The 23230-nt window shown below is 44.4% G+C and overlaps 1 pseudogene; it reads left to right on the forward strand.

Moving 5' to 3' along the window:
• LOC136523885 (uncharacterized) lies at positions 1-22530 on the forward strand (annotated as a pseudogene).
• The last annotated feature ends 700 nt before the right edge of the window (positions 22531-23230 follow it).

Below are 23230 nucleotides of genomic sequence, written 5' to 3' on the forward strand. Positions count from 1 at the left end.
ATGGAGGAAATGCTCAACAGATGTATGGCAACCTCAAGAACAAGCCAGCCTACTTCAGAATGACATCTAGCAGGCAAAATTACTAAGAACAGATCATGCAAGATCAAACAGCTTCATGGTTTTCATGAATCATTTTCACCATAGCCTTGAGTGAAGTTGCATCAAACCAGATCTAATAGCTTGATGACCGAGCAGTTCTACTAGATTAACACACAAGCTATTGAGCAGACTCGCAAGGCAAAGCTAGCAAGAATCACCAGGCGGAGGCAGGGGCGGAGATCACCTGCGTGGCTTGTGGCAGGCGGGGTTGAGCTCGCCCGTGCGGCGCATGGGGCCCAAGGGTGGTGCGGGAGGCGGGCGCCAGAGCCGGCGTCGTTGGCGTGCGGGGGCCGGGCGCGGGGCGCCGAGAGCCTGCGTTGTCGGCGTGCGGGGGCAGGACGTCGGGGGCCGGGCGCGGGGCGCCGGGAGCCTGCGTCGTCGGCGCGCGAGGGTGGGCGCCAGGGGCCGGGGGTGGGACACCGAGCACCGAGGGCTAGTGTGGGCGGGCGTGGGACCGGCGACGGGGCCGGCAGCGTGGGTAGCGGTGGAAACCCTAGGCAGCCTGACGGCGTCGGAGGAAGAAGACAGCGCCCAGACGATGACTCCCGTGCGCTACCCTCCAATTTATACTAGGTATCATTTGTAGGGGCGGTTCCTAATCCAGCCGCCCCTACAAATACATTTTTAGGGGCGGTTCCTGATCCAACCGCCCCTACAAATATTTTTTTTAATTATAAATTCTATATTTTTATATCATAAAAACACAATTATAAATTCTACATTTTGTTCAAACTTTCTCAAATGAAAAAATGGACTATATAAGTATTGTAGATCTTGATGAGATGAACAACCTTGTTATTCAGAGTTTTTCATCTGAGGTCATTTAGTGTCTCATTTGAGCAAGTTTGACCAAGTCAAATTTGGTCAAATGAAAAAACAACACTTTGACTCTAGTATTATGAACTCTAAATAACTTCAAATTGAAAAGTTTTGAATACCAAGTTTGATCATCTCAGCAAGATCTACAATTGTTGTTTTGGTCAACTTTCCATTTGAGAAAGTTTGGACGGTTCAAATTTGTGATTTTTAAATTTCGACGCCTACAAACTAGTTTTCGGAACCCTAGCTTATCTCAAATTGAAAAGTTTTGAATACCAAGTTTATTCATCTCATCAAGATCTACAATCCTTATATAGTCCATTTTTCATTTGAGAAAGTTTGAACAAAATGTAGATCAAATTTCACAAGTGTGTGACATAGTTTCAGAAAGTCTATGAGATTCAAGAATTTATGACTAGTGTTTGATAAAACTTTCTCAAATGAAAAAATGGACTATATAAGTATTGTAGATCTTGATGAGATGAACAACCTTGTTATTCAGAGTTTTTTCATCTGAGGTCATTTAGTGTCTCATTTGAGCAAGTTTGACCAAGTCAAATTTGGTCAAATGAAAAAACAACACTTTGACTCTAGTATTATGAACTCTAAATAACTTCAAATTGAAAAGTTTTGAATACCAAGTTTGATCATCTCAGCAAGATCTACAATTGTTGTTTTGGTCAACTTTCCATTTGAGAAAGTTTGGATGGTTCAAATTTGTGATTTTTAAATTTTGACGCCTACAAACTAGTTTTCGGAACCCTAGGTTATCTCAAATTGAAAAGTTTTGAATACCAAGTTTGTTCATCTCATCAAGATCTACAATCCTTATATAGTCCATTTTTCATTTGAGAAAGTTTGAACAAAATATAGATCAAATTTCACAAGTGTGTGACATAGTTTCAGAAAGTCTATATGAGATTCAAGAATTTGTGACTAGTGTTTGATAAAACTTTCTCAAATGGTGAAATAATCTATGTAAGGATTGTAGATCTTGACGAGATGAACAACCTTGTTATTCAGAGTTTTTTCATCTGAGGTCATTTAGTGTCTCATTTGAGCAAGTTTGACCAAGTCAAATTTGGTCAAATGAAAAAACAACACTTTGACTCTAGTATTATGAACTCTAAATAACTTCAAATTGAAAAGTTTTGAATACCAAGTTTGATCATCTCAGCAAGATCTACAATTGTTGTTTTGGTCAACTTTCCATTTGAGAAAGTTTGGACGGTTCAAATTTGTGATTTTTAAATTTCGACGCCTACAAACTAGTTTTCGGAACCCTAGCTTATCTCAAATTGAAAAGTTTTGAATACCAAGTTTATTCATCTCATCAAGATCTACAATCCTTATATAGTCCATTTTTCATTTGAGAAAGTTTGAACAAAATGTAGATCAAATTTCACAAGTGTGTGACATAGTTTCAGAAAGTCTATGAGATTCAAGAATTTATGACTAGTGTTTGATAAAACTTTCTCAAATGAAAAAATGGACTATATAAGTATTGTAGATCTTGATGAGATGAACAACCTTGTTATTCAGAGTTTTTTCATCTGAGGTCATTTAGTGTCTCATTTGAGCAAGTTTGACCAAGTCAAATTTGGTCAAATGAAAAAACAACACTTTGACTCTAGTATTATGAACTCTAAATAACTTCAAATTGAAAAGTTTTGAATACCAAGTTTGATCATCTCAGCAAGATCTACAATTGTTGTTTTGGTCAACTTTCCATTTGAGAAAGTTTGGATGGTTCAAATTTGTGATTTTTAAATTTTGACGCCTACAAACTAGTTTTCGGAACCCTAGGTTATCTCAAATTGAAAAGTTTTGAATACCAAGTTTGTTCATCTCATCAAGATCTACAATCCTTATATAGTCCATTTTTCATTTGAGAAAGTTTGAACAAAATATAGATCAAATTTCACAAGTGTGTGACATAGTTTCAGAAAGTCTATATGAGATTCAAGAATTTGTGACTAGTGTTTGATAAAACTTTCTCAAATGGTGAAATAATCTATGTAAGGATTGTAGATCTTGACGAGATGAACAACCTTGTTATTCAGAGTTTTTTCATCTGAGGTCATTTAGTGTCTCATTTGAGCAAGTTTGACCAAGTCAAATTTGGTCAAATGAAAAAACAACACTTTGACTCTAGTATTATGAACTCTAAATAACTTCAAATTGAAAAGTTTTGAATACCAAGTTTGATCATCTCAGCAAGATCTACAATTGTTGTTTTGGTCAACTTTCCATTTGAGAAAGTTTGGACGGTTCAAATTTGTGATTTTTAAATTTCGACGCCTACAAACTAGTTTTCGGAACCCTAGCTTATCTCAAATTGAAAAGTTTTGAATACCAAGTTTATTCATCTCATCAAGATCTACAATCCTTATATAGTCCATTTTTCATTTGAGAAAGTTTGAACAAAATGTAGATCAAATTTCACAAGTGTGTGACATAGTTTCAGAAAGTCTATGAGATTCAAGAATTTATGACTAGTGTTTGATAAAACTTTCTCAAATGAAAAAATGGACTATATAAGTATTGTAGATCTTGATGAGATGAACAACCTTGTTATTCAGAGTTTTTTCATCTGAGGTCATTTAGTGTCTCATTTGAGCAAGTTTGACCAAGTCAAATTTGGTCAAATGAAAAAACAACACTTTGACTCTAGTATTATGAACTCTAAATAACTTCAAATTGAAAAGTTTTGAATACCAAGTTTGATCATCTCAGCAAGATCTACAATTGTTGTTTTGGTCAACTTTCCATTTGAGAAAGTTTGGATGGTTCAAATTTGTGATTTTTAAATTTTGACGCCTACAAACTAGTTTTCGGAACCCTAGGTTATCTCAAATTGAAAAGTTTTGAATACCAAGTTTGTTCATCTCATCAAGATCTACAATCCTTATATAGTCCATTTTTCATTTGAGAAAGTTTGAACAAAATATAGATCAAATTTCACAAGTGTGTGACATAGTTTCAGAAAGTCTATGAGATTCAAGAATTTATGACTAGTGTTTGATAAAACTTTCTCAAATGAAAAAATGGACTATATAAGTATTGTAGATCTTGATGAGATGAACAACCTTGTTATTCAGAGTTTTTTCATCTGAGGTCATTTAGTGTCTCATTTGAGCAAGTTTGACCAAGTCAAATTTGGTCAAATGAAAAAACAACACTTTGACTCTATTATTATGAACTCTAAATAACTTCAAATTGAGAAGTTTTGAATACCAAGTTTGATCATCTCAGCAAGATCTACAATTGTTGTTTTGGTCAACTTTCCATTTGAGAAAGTTTGGACGGTTCAAATTTGTGATTTTTAAATTTCGACGCCTACAAACTAGTTTTCGGAACCCTAGGTTATCTCAAATTGAAAAGTTTTGAATACCAAGTTTGTTCATCTCATCAAGATCTACAATCCCTATATAGTCCATTTTTCATTTGAGAAAGTTTGAACAAAATGTAGATCAAATTTCACAAGTGTGTGACATAGTTTCAGAAAGTCTATATGAGATTCAAGAATTTGTGACTAGTGTTTGATAAAACTTTCTCAAATGGGAAAATAATCTATGTAAGGATTGTAGATCTTGACGAGATGAACAACCTTGTTATTCAGAGTTTTTTCATCTGAGGTCATTTAGTGTCTCATTTGAGCAAGTTTGACCAAGTCAAATTTGGTCAAATGAAAAAACAACACTTTGACTCTAGTATTATGAACTCTAAATAACTTCAAATTGAAAAGTTTTGAATACCAAGTTTGATCATCTCAGCAAGATCTACAATTGTTGTTTTGGTCAACTTTCCATTTGAGAAAGTTTGGACGGTTCAAATTTGTGATTTTTAAATTTCGACGCCTACAAACTAGTTTTCGGAACCCTAGGTTATCTCAAATTGAAAAGTTTTGAATACCAAGTTTGTTCATCTCATCAAGATCTACAATCCTTATATAGTCCATTTTTCATTTGAGAAAGTTTGAACAAAATGTAGATCAAATTTCACAAGTGTGTGACATAGTTTCAGAAAGTCTATATGAGATTCAAAAATTTGTGACTAGTTGAAAGCTCTAGTTTGGTTTTGGTGAATTGATGAAACCCTAAGTGCTAACCTAGTTTATCAAGTGATCATGACATAGGTAGCACACTTCAAGTAGAAGAAGCTAATGAAGATCATAGCATGACAATGGTGATGGCATGTCGATGATCAAGGGCTTAAACTTGAAATGAAGAAAGAGAAAAACAAAAAGCTCAAGGCAAAGGTATAAACCATAGGAGCTATTTTGTTTTGGTGATCAAGACACTTAGAGAGTGTGATCACATTTAGGTTTGATAGCCGTACTATTAAGAGGGGTGAAACTCGTATCTGAATGCGGTTATCAAAGTGCCACTAGATGCTCTAACTCATTGCATATGCATTTAGGATCTAGTGGAGTGCTAACACCCTTGATAATATTTGTGAAGATATGCTACCACATGTGCAAGCTCGGCGGGATTCGGCGCTTTTGGAAAAATGAAATGTCTATTTTCTATTGCGCCGGATGCAAAATTCTTGGTGGTTGGCACATTGGAGCAAGGGTGAAGAAGTTAGAGTTGAAATGGAGTTGGTCAAAATGATGCTGGCGTCGGTCTACTGACCGGACGCTGGGTCACTCAGCGACCGGACGCTGAAAGGCTACGTCCGATCGAGCTGTCAGATGGCACAGTAGGTAGGGTTGAGCACCGGACGCTGGTCTGCGTCCGGTCAAGGTGGACCGGACGCGTCCGGTCGAAAAAACATGCCTCGGGGAGCTTACTGGAAACGACCGGACGCTGGGGCTTCAGCGTCCGGTCAGTTTTGATCGGAGCGTTCGGTCAGCTTCGTAGCCGTTGGAATCTGATGAACTGTGTTTGAAGCTGGTGACGCGTGGCGTCCATCGGGCGACCGGACGCTGAGGGCCAGCGTCCGGTCAGTTTGACCGGAGCGTCCGGTCAGAGCGCGTTTTGCCCAGTGAAGGGGTATAACGGCTCTATTTGATGGGGGCTCTATTTATAGCCCCATGGCCGGCTGTGGCTCACTTCTTTGGCCATTTTCATTGACATAGCAACCTTGTGAGCTAAGCCAAAGCCCTCCCACTCATCTACATCATTGATTCATCATCATAGTGAGATTGGGAGTGATCCAAGTGCATTGCTTGAGTGATTGCATCTAGAGGCACTTAGTGATCGTGGTTCGCTATGGATTTCGCTTGTTACTCTTGGTGGTTGCCGCCACCTAGACGGCTTAGAGCAGCGAGGATCGTCGAGCGGAGGTGGTGATTGTCTCCGGCTCCGATCGTGGTGATTGTGAGGGGTTCTTGACCTTGTCCCCGGTGGAGAGCCAAAAGGTACTTTAATGAATTGCTCGTGGCTTGTGTGATCCTTATCTTGTGTTGGTTGTGCGGCACCCTATTGAGGGTTTGGCGTGTGAAGCCAATTAGCGCGTGAACCTCCAAGTGAGTGAATCGCCACAACAAGGAGTAGCTTGCCGGCAAGCAAGTGAACCTCGGTAAAAATCACTGTGTCTGTCCTTTGATTCCGAGGTGATTGGTCTCCATTGTTATTCATCCTTGTGATTGATTGGTTCACTCCTCTACACGGCGGTATAACTATCCTAATCACTCTCTTTACTTTACCGCAAACTAGTTAACAAGCTCTTTAGTGTAGCTAGTTTTGAGAGCTTGCTTGCTTGGTTGGTGTGGCTCTTTAGTTAGTCTTTGAGAGCACACTAACATAGGGTAGTGTCTTTGCTATTGTGTGAATAGACACTATCTAAACTAGAATTGTGGTAGGAGGCTTGCATTTTGAGTAGGCTAGCGCAACACTTGCTTCGCCTCATAATTGTCTAACCTTTTGTTAAGTGTTGTTGTAGAAATTTTATTAGGCTATTCACCCCCCCTCTAGCCATTAGGACCTTTCACTAGTGTTTGATAAAACTTTCTCAAATGGGAAAATAAGCTATGTAAGGATTGTAGATCTTGATGAGATGAACAACCTTGTTATTCAGAGTTTTTTCATCTGAGGTCATTTAGTGTCTCATTTGAGCAAGTTTGACCAAGTCAAATTTGGTCAAATTAGTGTCTCATTTTGAACTCTAAATGACTTCTGGATGTTGCAATAGAGTGGATGTTCAAATAGAGTCATCTAGATGTTGCAAAGGGTAGTCTCACACACATGCATAAAATGTAGTATCACATACATACAAAAATATGTAGTCTTACACACGTACACAAATATATAGTCTCACACGCATGCATAAATGAAGCCTTACAAACACACACAACTAGCTAGCCCGCTGTAACGACTTTCCCATTGACACCTTTTCGTTCCCATAGCATTATATCTTTGGGGATGTTCTTTTCCACAACACTGATCTTCTTAGGAAAGTCGGTGAATAATGGCATCTCATCATAGTTATTGTAAGCTTCAACATCGTCCATGCCATCAACTCCAATAATGTGTTGTTTCCTGGAGGCAACCACGTGCTTTGTCTTCTTCTTCGGGGGGAGGTTACTTTGTGGGTCAGACATATAGAAAACTTGTGCGACATGTGAAGCGAGCACCCAAGGGTCATCTTGGTAGCCTAGATTCTCGAGGTCCAGGACTCTCAATCTGATCTCATTCAGTTGGTGTTGTTTGATCCAGCGGCATCGAAACAGGGCCACCGTTATATCCCTTCCATAGTCAAGTTCCCATATCTCTTCAATGATGCCAAAGTATTGGATCTTTTGCCCTAATCCATCGAGAGCCTCTATTCGAACGCCGCTGTTTTGGTTCACATATTTACTATCCTTTGCGTGGGTATAGTACGTTTACCCATTGATATCATAAGTATTCCAAGATGTAACTTGTCTCGATGGCCCCTCCGCCAACCTACTGATGGTAATAGAGTCTATGATTTCTCCAGGCGGTATGTTTTGGTCCTTCAACCATATAGTTAGTCATTGCTTGTGCTGTTTCATGACCCAATCATCCGAACGGCCATTTCTCTCCGCCATAATGATAGCCAAGTGTTTATCAATATACGGTTGCATCAGTTGTGTACTCTGCAAGACACTATAATGCGCCCGACTCACCTCTTTGTAATCATGGTCGATGAACACTTTTCTACCACTGGTGCCCTTCCCAGCCAGCCTACCCTTGTGATGAGAATCGGGTTTACCAATCCCTTTCTGTACTTTTAGGTACTCTTGACAGCACTCGACGACTTCTTCAGTACTGTAACCCTCTATCATGGAGCCCTCTGGGTATGCTCGATTATGCACGTATCGATTTAGAACCGACATGAACCGCTCATAGGACCACATTTCATGCAAGTAGCAAGGGCCAAGCGCCTGTATCTGATGAACCATGTGAATCATGAGATGTGGCATTATATCAAAAAAAGCAGGAGGTAAACACATCTCCAGTTGGTTTTGTGTCTCCACCACAAATTCATGTAGGTCACTCAGCTCTTCCTTGCCAATCGTCTTCTGTGAGATCTTCGAAAAGAAGTAGCACATGCGGGTGATGGCCATTTTCAAGAACTCTGGCTTTATAGCCCTGATTGCAATAGGTAGAAACACTGTCAGCATCACATGGTAATCGTGAGCCTTGCAGTGTGTTATTGACAAGTCCTTCATCGACACTAGCTTCTTCACATTTGCTGAAAACCTAGTCAGGACTTTGATCCCCCTCAGGAAAGTGCATATAGCTCTCTTCTCGTCTGGTGTTAGGTTGAAGCACGCCGCGGGCAGAGTGTATTTTCCATTAGCCTCAGGTACCGGGTGAAGCTGTGGCATCATGTTTAGCTGCACCATGTCTTTCCGTGCTTTCAGACCATCCTTTGACTTGCCTGTGTCTATCAAGGTAGCAATGAGACTCTCAAAGACATTCTTCTGTACGTGCATAGCATCAATGGCATGGGGGACCTCCAAGTCTGGCCAATAAGGTAGATACTGAAAGAAGATCGATTGTTTCTTGAAAGGTACGCCTTTGATAGGAGGTGTGCTTCTATCTCTGTTCGTCCCATCTGGATTCTTCTTTCCATAGATGACGCGTATATTTTTCACCATTCTGTACACATGTTCTCCGTTATGACGTCTCTCTGGAGGGGGTTCAATCTCCAGGGCGTTGTCATAAAATCTAAAGAACAATTTGCTGTGGTACTTGTGACTTGTCTTTAAGAAGCGTCGGTTCCTTAGGTAAACTATCTTCTTGGATGCATCTAGGTACACCCATGTAGTACCATCCAAGCAAACCAAGCATCCCGTCTTCCCATTGATCTGTCCAGACAAAGCAAACAACATGGGGTAATCATTGGTAGTAACAAATATTATTGCTCTACATATGAAGTCCTCCTTTCAGAATGCATCGTACATCTGCTCCCCATGCCTCCATAGTCTCTCCATTTCTTACATCAAGGGCTCGAGGAACACGTCTATATCAATGCCTGGTTGTTTAGGGCCAGAAATAAGAATAGTGAGGAGAAGGTACTTTCTCTTCTAACACAACCATGTTGGGATGTTGTACATGGTCAAGATCACTGGCCATGTGCTGTGGTTGCTCATCCTCTCATTGAAGGGATTCATTCCATCGGTGCTCAGGCCAAACCGTACATTCCTTGGGTCATCGCTGAATTCTTTGTGCTTCTCATCAAACCTTTGCCACTGACTACAATCAGCCGGGTGTGCAATCTTATCATCATCCACCTTGCGCTCATCATCCCACCATGTCATGAATGCGGCTTCTTTAGGGTTTAGGAACATACGTCTCAAGCGGTCGGTCACTGGCAGGTACCACATTACCAGGGCAGGAATTCTTCTCTGCTTTGCATCGTTGCCTAATGGAGTGTCCTCTGGGGGCTGAGATTCTTGTACCACCTTTTTTGTACCCTTCTTATTCCTCTTTTTCCCCGTGGATGGTTTGTCCTCACCGTAAAGGTCATTGTTCTTGTACCGGCTGGCCCCACACTGGGGACATTTATCCAATGACTTGAACGTTTCACCACGAAAAAGTATACAGTAGTTGGGGCATGCATGTATTTTTTCAACCCCCATTGTCAATGGACTTATGATCTTCTTCGCTTGGTATGTGTTGGCGGGAACTAAGTTTGGTTGTGGCAGCACCCATGACAGGAGATGCAATAAATCATTGAAACTACAGTCTAACCAGCCGTACTTAGCCTTCAGGATGAGCAGCTCAAGCATGAAACGTAGCAATGTCCAATGTGTCAGACAACCCTTTTCAACACCATACACAGTCTCCTTCGATGCTTTTGTCACTCTTTCCAAATTTTCTAGACCTTTCGGGCTATTTAGTAAAATCTCTGGTCCAAGGGTTCGAATCATGTCATCTAAATCATCTTCAACTCCGACACGTGCTCCACCATCATTATTGGCACCACCTTCGTCGTTACCATCCCAACCACCAGCATCACCACCTTGTTCATTGCCAAACTCGAAATCCATTTATGCATCAAGCTCGGCTGAATATTGGGACAGGGATTCTATGGTTTCATCGTCGTATTCCTCCTCATCCTCGTCGTTAACAATAACCGTTTCACCATGATGAATCCACACTGTGTAGTCCTCAACAAATCCTCGTATAATCAAATGTGATCTGATGATAGTCACATCTGTCCATGCCATACGGTTCTTGCAATCTTTATAGGGGCAAATAATTGTATCCTTATTCTCTTTCAATGTCGTTGCACGCTTCATTGCGGCTTCAATAAATTTATCCACCTCTTCACGGAAATCTGCCTTGAACCTTAACGAACCATACATCCAAGAGTTCCTGTACTCCATCTTTTACAATAACAACAAAATAAACATTAAAGGACTACTTATTCAGATATATATAAAAATTAATCAAAGTAATAATTATTTGAGAATAATTGTATATACCTCAGATATATATGAATATAAATCTAATATAATTACATGAAGCATACAAACACACCATGGTAGAGGAAAATTAATTAATGGCCCATTTATCCATAAATAATTAAAATACATATTTATTGATTACAATAAACAATTTCAAAGACAACAATTAGCAATAATTATACTTTACACAATATCTTTCGTACAAACCCTAGTCCAATTTTATCAAACATAAATTTACAAAAACGAAATTAATAAAAAAACCAAACCCTAGATCTAGATCACATGCACATGAAACATCCATAAAACTAACTAATGGTTCACTAAAATCAAGAAACATGGACCAAATAAGGGTATGATCTTGTTCCTCTCCCTAATTTACCCTAGTACATTTAAAAGTTGGGTCTAATTTGCTCATAAATAGCTCAAGCACCATAGAAGAGAGAGAAAAACAAAACTCTAATTATTCACTAATCAACCATTAAAACTTCAAAAAAAAGTGTGGAATAGCATTTTCTTACCTACTACAACCTCTCCACCAAAGGATTTGAGACCAAAACCTTCCCCCCTTAGTAGAGCAATTTTTGGGAGATGCCCAAGCCCTCCTCAACTTTCTTTCACGGGTTGGAGTGAATGACCCGAGGAGGAAGAAGGTGCTGCTTCAGTTTTATATGGGGGTCATTTGTAGGGGCGGCTGGTGATTGAGCCGCCCCTACAAATAGAAGCTATAAATACGGGCCATTTTTAGGGGCGGCTCAATCACCAGCCGCCTCTACAAATACCATTTCTAGAGACGGCTGGTGATTGAGCCGCCCCTAAAAATCATACTCCATTTGTAGGGGCGGCTCGTATCACCAGCCGCCCCTATTGTTCCATTTGTAGGGGTGGCTGGTGTCTGGGCACCCGAGCATGCCACTGTAGGGGCGGCTCCATCACCAGCCGCCCCTACAAAAAAATTAAACCGTTGCTACAAATCGTTTTCTACGTAGTGACGGGACACGCTTCAGCGGAGGAGGAGCCGCCACGGCCCAAGGGCATCCTGGAACGGATGCAAGTACCTCCTCCTGCTTGCCATCCTCGCTGCCACGGTCACCTACAAGTACTATACCACGTACCCCTTGCATGCATTGGCTATGTATATCCTATTAACTACACGTAACACTACTCTCCAATGGTTATGCATGCCAGGCTCACTACACAGCGCGGTACAACGTGTTCTTCTACTACAACGCGACGGCGTTCGTGGCATCGCTGGTGATCATCATGCTGCTGCTGAGCACACTACCGGACACGCATGTGGAGATGTCTGGCTTTTAGGCATCCGACGTCACAACTTACTCTAAACTTTCTCAATTTTTTACCACGGCCTCCACATGCGATAACAAGACACCTCGACAAGTTTCGTGATTTTCGGACTTCGTTTGGATTTTATATAATTTAAATACACTTTTCCCGCAAGTACATCATATCGTCATGTTACGACAACAAGATGCTCGTAATTTCATGCGAGTTCCTGGATACGGCCTCAACATACGCCAAACATCATGAATACCATTTTTTGAATGACCAAATTCCATTATTTCATGTACATGCAGTTCAAATTTGAAATAGTCAGAAAAATTCAACGAAACAAAAATAATTAAGAAAATATAGTAACAAAACTCAAAATTGTCCCAAATTTTGACATGAAGTTTTAATTACTATAGCAAGGCCCCAGAAAAAAATGGGGCGAAAAAAACAAAAAAAATTAATTTGCCGAGTGCCAACCTTGGCACTCGGCAAAGAAGCATTTGCCGAGTGTCAGGTCACAGGGCACTCGGCAAAGAATTAAAAATAAAAATAAAAAAATCCTTTGCTGAGTGCCGCTGGGCCCGGCACTCGGCAAATCTTTTAACCTAAAGGCCCAGAATGGGCCGTCCCAACCCCACCCCCTGCTCACTCCTCTCCCACCCGCCCCCACGTTTCCCTGTCGCGCTACCGCCGCCCCTGGCCGCCCACGCGTCCCCACCGTCGTCCCCCTCCGGCGAGGTCCTGCCGGGCCCGCCCTGGCGCCCCCGTCCCCCCCCCCCCGCCCCCGTCCCGGCGGCGCTCGCCCCGGCGCCCGACCAGTGCTCTCGCCTAGCCCCGACAGCCTAGCGCCCCCGCCTCGGTGGCCCTGCGCCCCCGCCCCGGCGGCCCCGCGCCCGTGCCCCAGGTCCCCGGCCGCCTCCCCGAGCTCGCCGGTAGCCCGGGCTCCGAGCTCCCCAGGGACAGCAACCCGGCCAGCCCCGAGCCGCCCAAAGCTCCCCCGGCCCTAAGCTCCCCCGTTGGCCCCGAGCTCCACCGGCCCCGCCGTGCCCTGCGGCCGGCCAGCAGAGGGAGAAGGAGAGGAGCAAGAGGAAGAAAGAGAAGGGGAGGAGGAAGAGGAAGAAAGAGAAGGGGAGGAGGAAGAAGAGGAAGAAAGAGAAGGGGGAGGAGGAAGAAGAGGAAGGTGCCGACCCGACCGCCCGTCGATCCTCGCGCTGTTCCGACCGCCCGTTGATCCTCGTGCTGCTACGGTCATCCCCGCCGTCATCGCCAGCCCTCGCTCTTACCGTTCTTGCCGCCAAGGTAAGCCCTACCCTTATAGTGTTAGTAGTAGTTAGTAGTGTTAGTAGTAGTTAGTTATAGTGTTAGTAGTAGTAGTTAGTAGTAGTAGTTAGTAGTGTTAGTTGTAGTGTTAGTTGTAGTAGTTAGTAGTGTTAGTTGTAGGGTTAGTAGTAGTAGTTAGTAAATAGTAGTAGTTAGTAAGTAGTAGTGTTTGTTAGTAGTAGTTAGTAGTGTTAGTTGTAGGGTTAGTAGTAGTAGTAGTTAGTAAATAGTAGTAGTTAGTAAGTAGTAGTGGTTAGTAGTAGTAGTTGTTAATAGTTAAGTAGTTTAGTATTAGTACTGTTAGTAGTTAATTAAGTAGTTGTTAGTAGTAGTGTTAGTAGTAGTTGTAGGGTTAGTAGTAATTGTTGTTGTACTACTTCAATACTTTCATCTGCATGGAAAAAGAACTAAAGTATGTGGCTCATCTTGATATATTGGTGGTTGTTGGCCTTCGTGCCCATGTTTGGTATATATGTGGTTGTTGGCCTTTGTGCCATGTTTTTTGTAGGTTTTGGGAACCTCCCCATGCAGGGGAGGTGCTACCAAAATTTTGAGTTGACACTAACCATTTTTGCCCTTTTTTCCAGGAGGACCTATGGGAGGGACTCGGCGACCCCAATCGTCTTCGTCGACGCTGCGGGTCTTCCTGCACCGCGTCGACTCGCCACTGCACCGACTCTCCACCGCCCCGCTACCCTGACCTCACCAGCACCCTACGTATAACCCCTCTATCCATATGTGGTCTTTGGTCGCGTAACCTAGTTAGGTGTCTCTCTTCCGAAAGAGATATGGTTGGAGGTATGCAGATCTTTGTATATCTACGACTGTATCTGTTTTGGATTATCCATGTTTTTTGGACAGCCCGCGGATGCGTAGATGGGTTAGTTTCCATGGTCCGCTCCGGTCCGAGATGGTTTTTTAGCATCACCCCCTGTTGTTCTCCAGATACACACTCTCCCTTGCAGGACGTGTATCAGGAGAACAGCGGGGAGGTGCTGCTGAAATTCTGTCTCGGATAGGAGCGAAGCATGGAAACTAACCTCATCTACGCATCCGCAGGTGGGATTATGACCTATCCTCACCTATTAGAGAGTAGGGACACTGCGTAGATGCAATTGATGGTCACCTATGGAGATGTTATATATGCTAGAGGATGGAGGACCGTCAATGGATGTACACGGGCCGGACAAGTCAGGGTGATGTCAGCATTGAATGGATGAACAAGATCGATCGTTTCTTGAAGCGTGCATTTGGCAAGGCCGCTAGATACATGAAAATGGCTTTATGTCCCTGCAGCAAGTGTGGTAACAGGAGAATGCAAAACCAGGAAGTCATGGGTATACATCTGCATGGAAAGAGAACTAAAGTATGTGGCTCCGCTTGATATATTAGTGGTTGTTGGCCTTCGTGCCCATGTTTGGTATATATGTGGTTGTTGGCCTTTGTGCCATGGTTTTTGCAGGTTTTGGGAACCTCCCCATGCAGGGGAGGTGCTGTCGAAATTTTGAGTCGACACTAACCAATTTTGCCCTTTTTTGCAGGAGGGCCTGTGGGAGGGACTCGACGACCCTGATCATCTTCGTCGACGCTATGGGTCTTCCTGCACCGCGTCGACTCACCACTGCACTGACTCTCCACCGCCCCGCTACCCTGACCTCACCGGCACCCTAGGTATAACCCCTCTATCCGTATGTGGTCTTTGGTCACGTAACCTAGTTAGGTGTCTCTCGTCCGAAAGAGATACGGTTGGAGGTATGCAGATCTTTATATATCTGCGACCGTATCTGTTTTGGATTGTCCATGTTTTTTGGACAGCCCGCGGATGCGTAGATGGGTTAGTTTCCATGGTCCGCTCCGGTCCGAGATGGTGTTTCGGCATCACCCCCTGTTGTTCTCTGGATACACACTCTCCCTTGCAGGACGTGTATCGGGAGAACAGCGGGGAGGTGCTGCTGAAATTCTGTCTCGGATAGGAGCGGAGCATGGAAACTAACCTCATCTACGCATCCGCGGGTGGGATTAGGACCTATCCTCACCTATTAGAGAGTAGGGACACCGCATTGATGCAATTGATGGTCACCTATGGAGATGTTATATATGCTAGAGGATGGAGGACCGTTAGTGGATGTACACAAGCCAGACAAGTCAGGGTGATGTCAGCATTGAATGGATGAACAAGACCGATCGTTTCTTGAAGCGTGCATTTGGCAAGGCCGCTAGATACCCAAAAATGGCTTTGTGTCCCTGCTGCAAGTGTGGTAACAGGAGAATGCAAAACCAAGAAGTCATGGGTATACATCTGCACAACAATGGGTTTATGCCAAACTACACCTAGTAGGTCCACCATGGTGAAGCCGATCATATGAGAGAGGAGGTGGTGAGACCACGTGTCGAGGCTTTCGATGCTGATGCCAGGGTAGCAGACATGGTAGATGACGTTCACCAAGCACAGTTTGCTGAAGGACGTGAGGAGGTGGAGATGCAGGCAGCCGTAGATGCGTTCAAGTACATGATGGACTCGGCGGCGAAACCCCTTCACGCTCATTCTGAGGTCTCTCAGTTGGATGCCATTAGTCGCTTGATGGGGTTGAAGTCCGATTTGAACATGAGTCGTGAAGGCTTTGATAAGGTGTTGGCCGTGGTTGGCACCCTGCTTCCAAAGGACCACATGTTGCCGAAGACCATGTACGAGGCATAGAAGCTCCTTAAAGCACTAAAGATGCCGTATGAGCAGATACATGCTTGTCCGAACAGGTGTGTCCTATTTTGTGAAGAACACAAGGAGGCAAATAACTGTCCAAAGTGTAAAGCTTCCAGGTTCCTAGAGGTAGAGTCTGGTGATGGTGGTGGCCAGAAGAGGCAGCTTAAGATACCTGCCCAAGTCTTACGGCACCTTCCCTTTGTGCCGAGGCTTCAAAGGCTATTCATGACTGAGGAAACCGTGAAATAGATGACGTGGCACAAGAATGGCAAACGGTACAATCCTGACAAGATGGTACATCCATCTAATGGTGAAGCATGGGCCAGCTTTAATGACAAACATCGTCTGAAATCCGATGAGGCTCGTAATGTACGTGTCGCGCTGGCAACAGATGGGTTCAATCCTTATGGCATGATGGCCGCCCCTTACACATGTTGGCCTATGTTTGTTATCCCCCTCAATCTCCCCCCTGGCGTCGCCTTTCAACGACATAACATGATCTTGATATTGATAATTCCTGGACACCCGGGGAAGAATATGGGTGTGTTCATGGAGCTTGTGATTGATGAATTGATCAAAGCTTGGAATGAAGGGTATGGACATACGACTGAGCTACAAAGCAAAGCTTCAAAATGTACATCTGGTACCAATACTCCATGCATGACTTCCTGGCATATGGGTTATTCAGCGCCTGGTGCGTTCAGGGGAAGTTCCCGTGCCCAATATGCTAGGAAGCTATGAGGTTCATTTGGTTGAAGAAGGGTGGCAAGTATTCATCGTTCGATCAACATCGTCAATTCCTAGATTCCAACCATCCATTCCGACAAGACACCAAGAACTTTAGGAAAGGTGTCACAGTCATAGACCCTAGACCGCACTTGAAGACTGGTGCCGAGGTTCATACTCAGATAGATGCTCTCGTGCCCAATGAAGAAGGTGGTTTTGTGGGATATGGTGAGCAACACATGTGGACTCATAAGTCCAGCTTGACGAGGCTCCCCTATTTCGATGACCTCCTACTGCCCCATAACATTGATGTAATGTACACTGAAAAGAATATCGCCGAGGCACTTTGGGCAACACTCATGGACACTGACAAGTCTAAGGACGACCCTAAGGCTAGAGTGGACCTGGCGACGTTGTGCAATAGACCACAGCAAGAGATGCGGCCTCCTGCAAATGGCAAGAACTAGAAAAGGCCTAAGGCCAATTTCGTCTTGAAACCCGAACAAAGGAGGGAAGTACTATGATGGATCAAGGCATTAATGTTCCCTGATGGGTATGCAGTGAACCTGAGCAGGGGAGTGAACTTAGGCACTATGCGAGTCAACGGGATGAAGAGTCATGACTACCACGTATGGATTGAGTGGCTTCTTCCAACGATGGTACGAGGCTATGTTCCTGAGCATGTCTGGCTAGTGCTTGCAGAGTTGAGCTATTTCTTCCGCCAGCTTTGTGCCAAGGAGCTATCTCGGACCGTGGTTGCAAACTTGGAGAAAGTGGCACCTGAGTTGCTTTATAAGTTGGAGAAGATCTTTCCACCCAGCTTCTTCTTGTCGATGCAGCATTTGATTGTGCACCTCCCGTATGAGGCACGTATGGGGGGGTCATGCAGGCCCGTTGGTGCTATCCAATCGAGAGATGTCTGAAGGCCATTCGCAAAAAATGTAGAAATAAAGCCAAAATTGAGGCTTCCATTGTAGAGGCTTCCATTCTGGAGGAGGTGACAAACTTCACACAGCTATACTACACAACGAACCTTCCTAGCGTGCATAATCCACTCCCTCGCTACAATGCTGACGAGAATGAATCCAACCTCAGCCTTTTCCAAGGGCAACTCAGAAGCGCAAGTGGATCGACCAATAAGAGGTTGGATAATGAAGAGTGGCGCAGTATCATGCTATATGTGTTGCAGAACCTAACCGAGGTGAAGCCGTTCATTGAGTAAGTTCTCAACGAACTTGTTTCAATACGCCGTCACTATTCTACATCCAACTGATTCTTTCTCGTTTGCACAGGGAATTTATTCATGTATCCTGGCATCAACCAAGGGGTCCTACCCCACGGCAAACTGATACCCTTCTTTCATAGGGTCCAAGAGCAGGGAGGCCTGATTTCATTTCTTGGTTCAAAACAAAGATATTGTCCAATTTACCTCGTACCTAGTTCGAGATTTTGAGTTTCGCGTACTTAGTCCGGCAATCTTTCATTCTTGCGCTTGCAGGCCCAAATCGATGCAACTATGAGTAAGGAGTTGAGATAGGTTGCAAATGGCTTCGACAATAAGGTGAAAGCTTATTCAGGTTATGATGTGAATGGATATCGCTTTCACACAGCAAGCTACGAGCGAGCTCGGCCCCATCGAAAAACCACAAACAGCGGAGTTTGTACTCCTGGCACTGATGGCCTCAAGTATCATGGCATAATCGAAGAAATCTATGAACTTTCATTTTATGGTTCGAAACCTCCTTGTCTCGTCATGTTCAAATGCCACTGGTTCAATCCTCGACTAACGAAACAGAGCCCTAATATTGGTCAAGTCGAGATTCGATAAGATTCCATCTATCAAGGAAAAGATGTCTTTATTGTGGCTCACCGGGCCGTGCAGGTTTATTATTTGCCATATGCGTGCCAAGGCAACAAGGCTCTTAAGGGTTGGGCTATTGTGCACTAGGTATCACCACATGGTAGACTAGCTGTCCCAAACGATGAAGATTACAACTTCAACCCAAACACATATGAAGGAGAGTTCTATCAAGAAGATGGGCTACTAGGGAGGTTGGTGATAGACTTAACCGAGGCGATCGGAATGGAAGTAGACAATGAAATGGTCGATGACGAGGAAGAAGGAGATGAGGTGCAAAATGCCAAGGACATAGAAATGCTTGAGCGATTACATTTAGACGATGACGATGAAGGCAACATTGAACCTTCAGACAGTGTTGTTTATTTGGACAATTTTGATAGTGATGACGAGACATATGATCCAGATAATCCCAATAATGATGATTACTTCTAATACATGTAATACTATGTTATTTTATAATCGTGTTTTGTTTATTTATTTAGCATCTATTTTTAACACATGTACTAATATGTCTTGTTTGTTTCTTTTTAATTGCAGGTGATTGAACAAAGATGTCGGGCAGTCGTGTGCCAAGGAACGTGAACTCGAGGTTCATGAGGGCACGCGATGCAGATCCGGATGCAGAAGAGGGGTCGTCGGACGGGAGGAGGCAGAGGGCCAGGAGCAGCGGTAGCGGCAGCGGCTGCCTCCTCTAGTCAGGCCGCGTGACGTGCTGGAGGAGGAGTGCCATACCCCGGACTCCTCGGACAAGGAGGAGCTAGTTCAGCACATGGACGACGAGGGAGACGAGGCACGGCAGGGCAGCGAGGCTGGAGGCACAGCTGGTTCGGACTCCTCTACTGTGGCCAGGATCTACTTGCGAGGTCCCTCGAAACTCCCTGGGCCTTCGCTTCTTCCTCTACGCCTAGTGATCCGCCCCCTGGGGGACAGGTAAGTAACTTTAGATTTTATCACAGCTACTTCATATAACCTGTTGAAAATTGTCAGAGAAACTAATAATGTTTGTTAATGACTTGTGCAGGCCCTGTCTGGTTGTGTCGCCTGGTGACTCACGCAACCCCAACCACATCCTGGGTCTTATGTGCAGGCACTTTTACCCCGGCATTGTCACGCACAAGGGGAACACTGAGCCAGCCAAATCGTGGGACCACTACAAAGATGCCCCCGACGCATGTGGAGATAAGCAGGAGCGGGTGAGGAGAGAGTTCTGGGTAAGTCTCGCTCGCACAACTTTGATCAATACATCGCATTCATTTGATTTTTTTGACATAATGAATTGATACATTGTGTCTGTCTGCAGACTTTTTTCAGATGTGAAGAGGGACAGGAGGATAGGGCGGAGAAGGTGATGGTGAAAAGTGCCAGGAAACGAATCACCGACATGCACTACGAGGAGCGCCTCACTTGCATCGTCAAGTACTATGCCACGCACCTTCGTGAGAAGATCACCAAGACACAGGCAAGACAGAGGACGCTGACCTAGGAATAGTACCTTGAGGTAAATGAAGTAGAATAATACTGATTCATTTTGAGATTAAGTAGCTTTAATTTAGTCTTCTTACATCTCAAATTCTTTATGACATGTAGACAATTCCATGGTGGTGCGAGTCGTATCGGGACTGCTAGGAGATGATCGTGGACAGGTGGCTCATGAAGGGTTATATCCAGGACCACGAGGCGGGGCGGGAGCGGCGTATGGCAGCGACAGGCCCCACACACCATCAAGGCAGCCACAGCCTCGACGCGTACAAGCAAGCATGGGTACGTGAATTTTTATTATTCTGACGCTCCATTCTGCATGTTTCTTCTAATCATCTTGTTGTCTTTCTCGCAGTTGGCGTCACATGGTGGGCAGTCCATCTCCAATTTTAGGGCATATGGTTTGGCTCGCAAGGGTAAGGCGACGTCCGCTGTCACCTTCACCCCGAATGACCTGTCCGAGTCCTACAGCAACCCGAGCGTCCACACCCACATCAGTTTGTACGCGTCGGAGGCAAGGTCGGTCCATGGGCTAGACTGGGATCCGAGCACCGACGACATCGATGGGACGATGGTCATGAGGCTCGGACAAGGCAAGAAGCATGGGCGGTACTGGATTGGAGATGGCACCCTCGAGCCCAGCGAAATTCCCTCCCTCTCCTAGATCCGAGCACAGACCCGAGCGGAGGCCTGGCTATACACCAACGGCCATCCCCTTCACAGCAGCGGGTCGACGCACTCCAGGTTAGTCCCGTTTAACTCTTCGTATATTAATCTTTAAATAACTTAGTTACCTTTGCATTACTGAAACATTCGATTGAAATGTTGTAGGCCGAGAACGAGAGGATGGCTCAGGAGCTGTGGGACCTGGCGGCGAGGACCGAGCAGGCCGAGCGGGAAAGACAGGCCGAGCGGGCCGAGTGGGAAAGGCAGGGCAAGCAGTTGGCGGAGATTACGACGTTCCTGCAGAACTTTGGGCAAATGCACGGTGTAGCTGTGCCGCAGTTCGCTCCACCGTCGCCGCCAGTTAGAGCTAGTCCTGTGAGTATGAAACCAAATTGCTTCGACTAGTGCTTTCATTAGATGACCACTCTAACAGATGCAATCTCTTGTCCTTTATGCAGCCTCCGTCGGCGGGTTCGAATAATCCATCTCAGGCGCAAACAGGCGACGGCACTTTTCCTTCACCAAGCACTCAGTTTCCTCCTCACCGGTAGTTTGTATCTCTTTTTCACTGCTTGATGAACATGTTATGCACTGTGATCAACTATCGACTTGTTTCGATGGATATTGGACCTATTATGCTTGTGATGTCGTGTATGTGAGATATTGTGTGATCGACATGTGATATATATGTGGTATTGCCTTTGTGATGAGATGGATGTGATATATATGTGCTATATTGTGTTTGTGATGTCACAGATGTTATATATATCTCTTATATGCTGTGTTTGTGAATATAGAATAAAAAAATTAGCCTCTTTGTCGAGTGCCCTGACCCTAGCACTCGGCAAAGCTGGGAATTCTGCTCCCAGTTTTGCCGAGTGCCAGGGCCAGGGCACTTGGCAAAGATTTTTTAAAAAAAAAAATATTTGCCGAGTGCCGCCCTGACAGGACACTCGGCAAAGAAATTACGAAAAAAAATTAAAAAATATTTGCCGAGCGCCGACCTGACAGGATACTCGGCAAAGAAATTATTAAAAAAAATAAAAAATATTTGCCGAGTGCCTCCCCGGTAGGGCACTCGGCAAAGAAATTTTGAAAAAAAAATAAAAAATCTTTGTCGAGCGTCTCTGACATGACACTCGGCAAAGCATGTGCTAACGCAAACGGCGCCGTGACGGTCACTTTTCTTTACCAAGTGCCGAGATTGCACTCGGCAAAGACTTTGCCGAGTACTCGATAAAAAACGCTCAGCAAAGAATTCTTTATCGACGGATTTTTTACCGGAGGCTCTTTTCTGAGTGCTGCCCTCGACAAAAGCTAGGCACTCGCCAAAGCGCCTGAATCGGCAGCACCTTCAGCTTCCACGGGTACCACGTCCGCGCGCTGCAGGCGGCCATGGTGCTGGACCTTCTGGGCCTCATGGGCGCCTTCACGGCGGGGAGCTGCCGGAAGGCCAGGACGTCGGCGTACATCGTGGCGCTCGCCTGCGCCTGCGTCGCGTACCTCGTCGTGCACCTGCTGCTGCACTTCTGGGTCCGGAGCAGCCGCTGCCCGTCCACCCGGCGGGAGGTCTCCGAGCTGCTCAACCTGCACCACCTCTGCCTCTGTTGTTGTTGCTGTGGCCGTAGTGACGACGGCGCTGCCGCCGCGCAAGATTCTCCTAGAGGGACACGCGCACGCGTGTGATTATCAAGGTTGTTAGTCGCGATGTTTGTATGCATGGTGTGCGAGTGAAATATGTCCATGACAAGAAGTCTGGTCCATGAGGAGTCAATTCCTATCTTTGATGCTTTGACTGCCAAGAGTCAAATATACTCCGGCTGTATATAGGAGTTATATATAGAAACTGAAAACTCCGACTCATGCATATGTATGAGAATACACATACATTTATTTTTTTTACCATGGATAAATGAAAATAATAAAAAAATGTCAGGTTTGGCCAGTCATGTCCGATCAAAAGGTCCGGTGTGCAAGTAAACTCATAAAAAGAGGTTGAATTAGAGGCTTTTTTATGTAAACCACTAGGAAACAAAGCTAACACAATGCAAGTGGGAATTGGAATCAGGTTTTCTGAATTCCGTTATTTGGATGCATGGAATTTAGATATGGAATAACAATTCCAATACCTTGGTATTAGACTATAACTAAAACTAGGCTCTCCCAATAGAGAGCCTCACCCCTCTGTATTGGGTGAAATTGGGAGTCCCCTTGAAAGCCCTAGTTTAGTTTTCGCTAATTGATTAAACCTATTGGACTAACCATGTGCTCTAAGTGTGAAATTGAGATAGGTTGGTCAAGTCCAAGAGATGGAGCTAGATGGCTCTTAAGTGATGGAGGTGGCCAAAAGATGATGATCTTGTGCTCTCACTTGGAAAAGAAGAAA

This window comes from Miscanthus floridulus, chromosome 18 (genome assembly GCF_019320115.1).
Source record: "Miscanthus floridulus cultivar M001 chromosome 18, ASM1932011v1, whole genome shotgun sequence".
Taxonomy (NCBI): Eukaryota; Viridiplantae; Streptophyta; class Magnoliopsida; order Poales; family Poaceae; genus Miscanthus; species Miscanthus floridulus.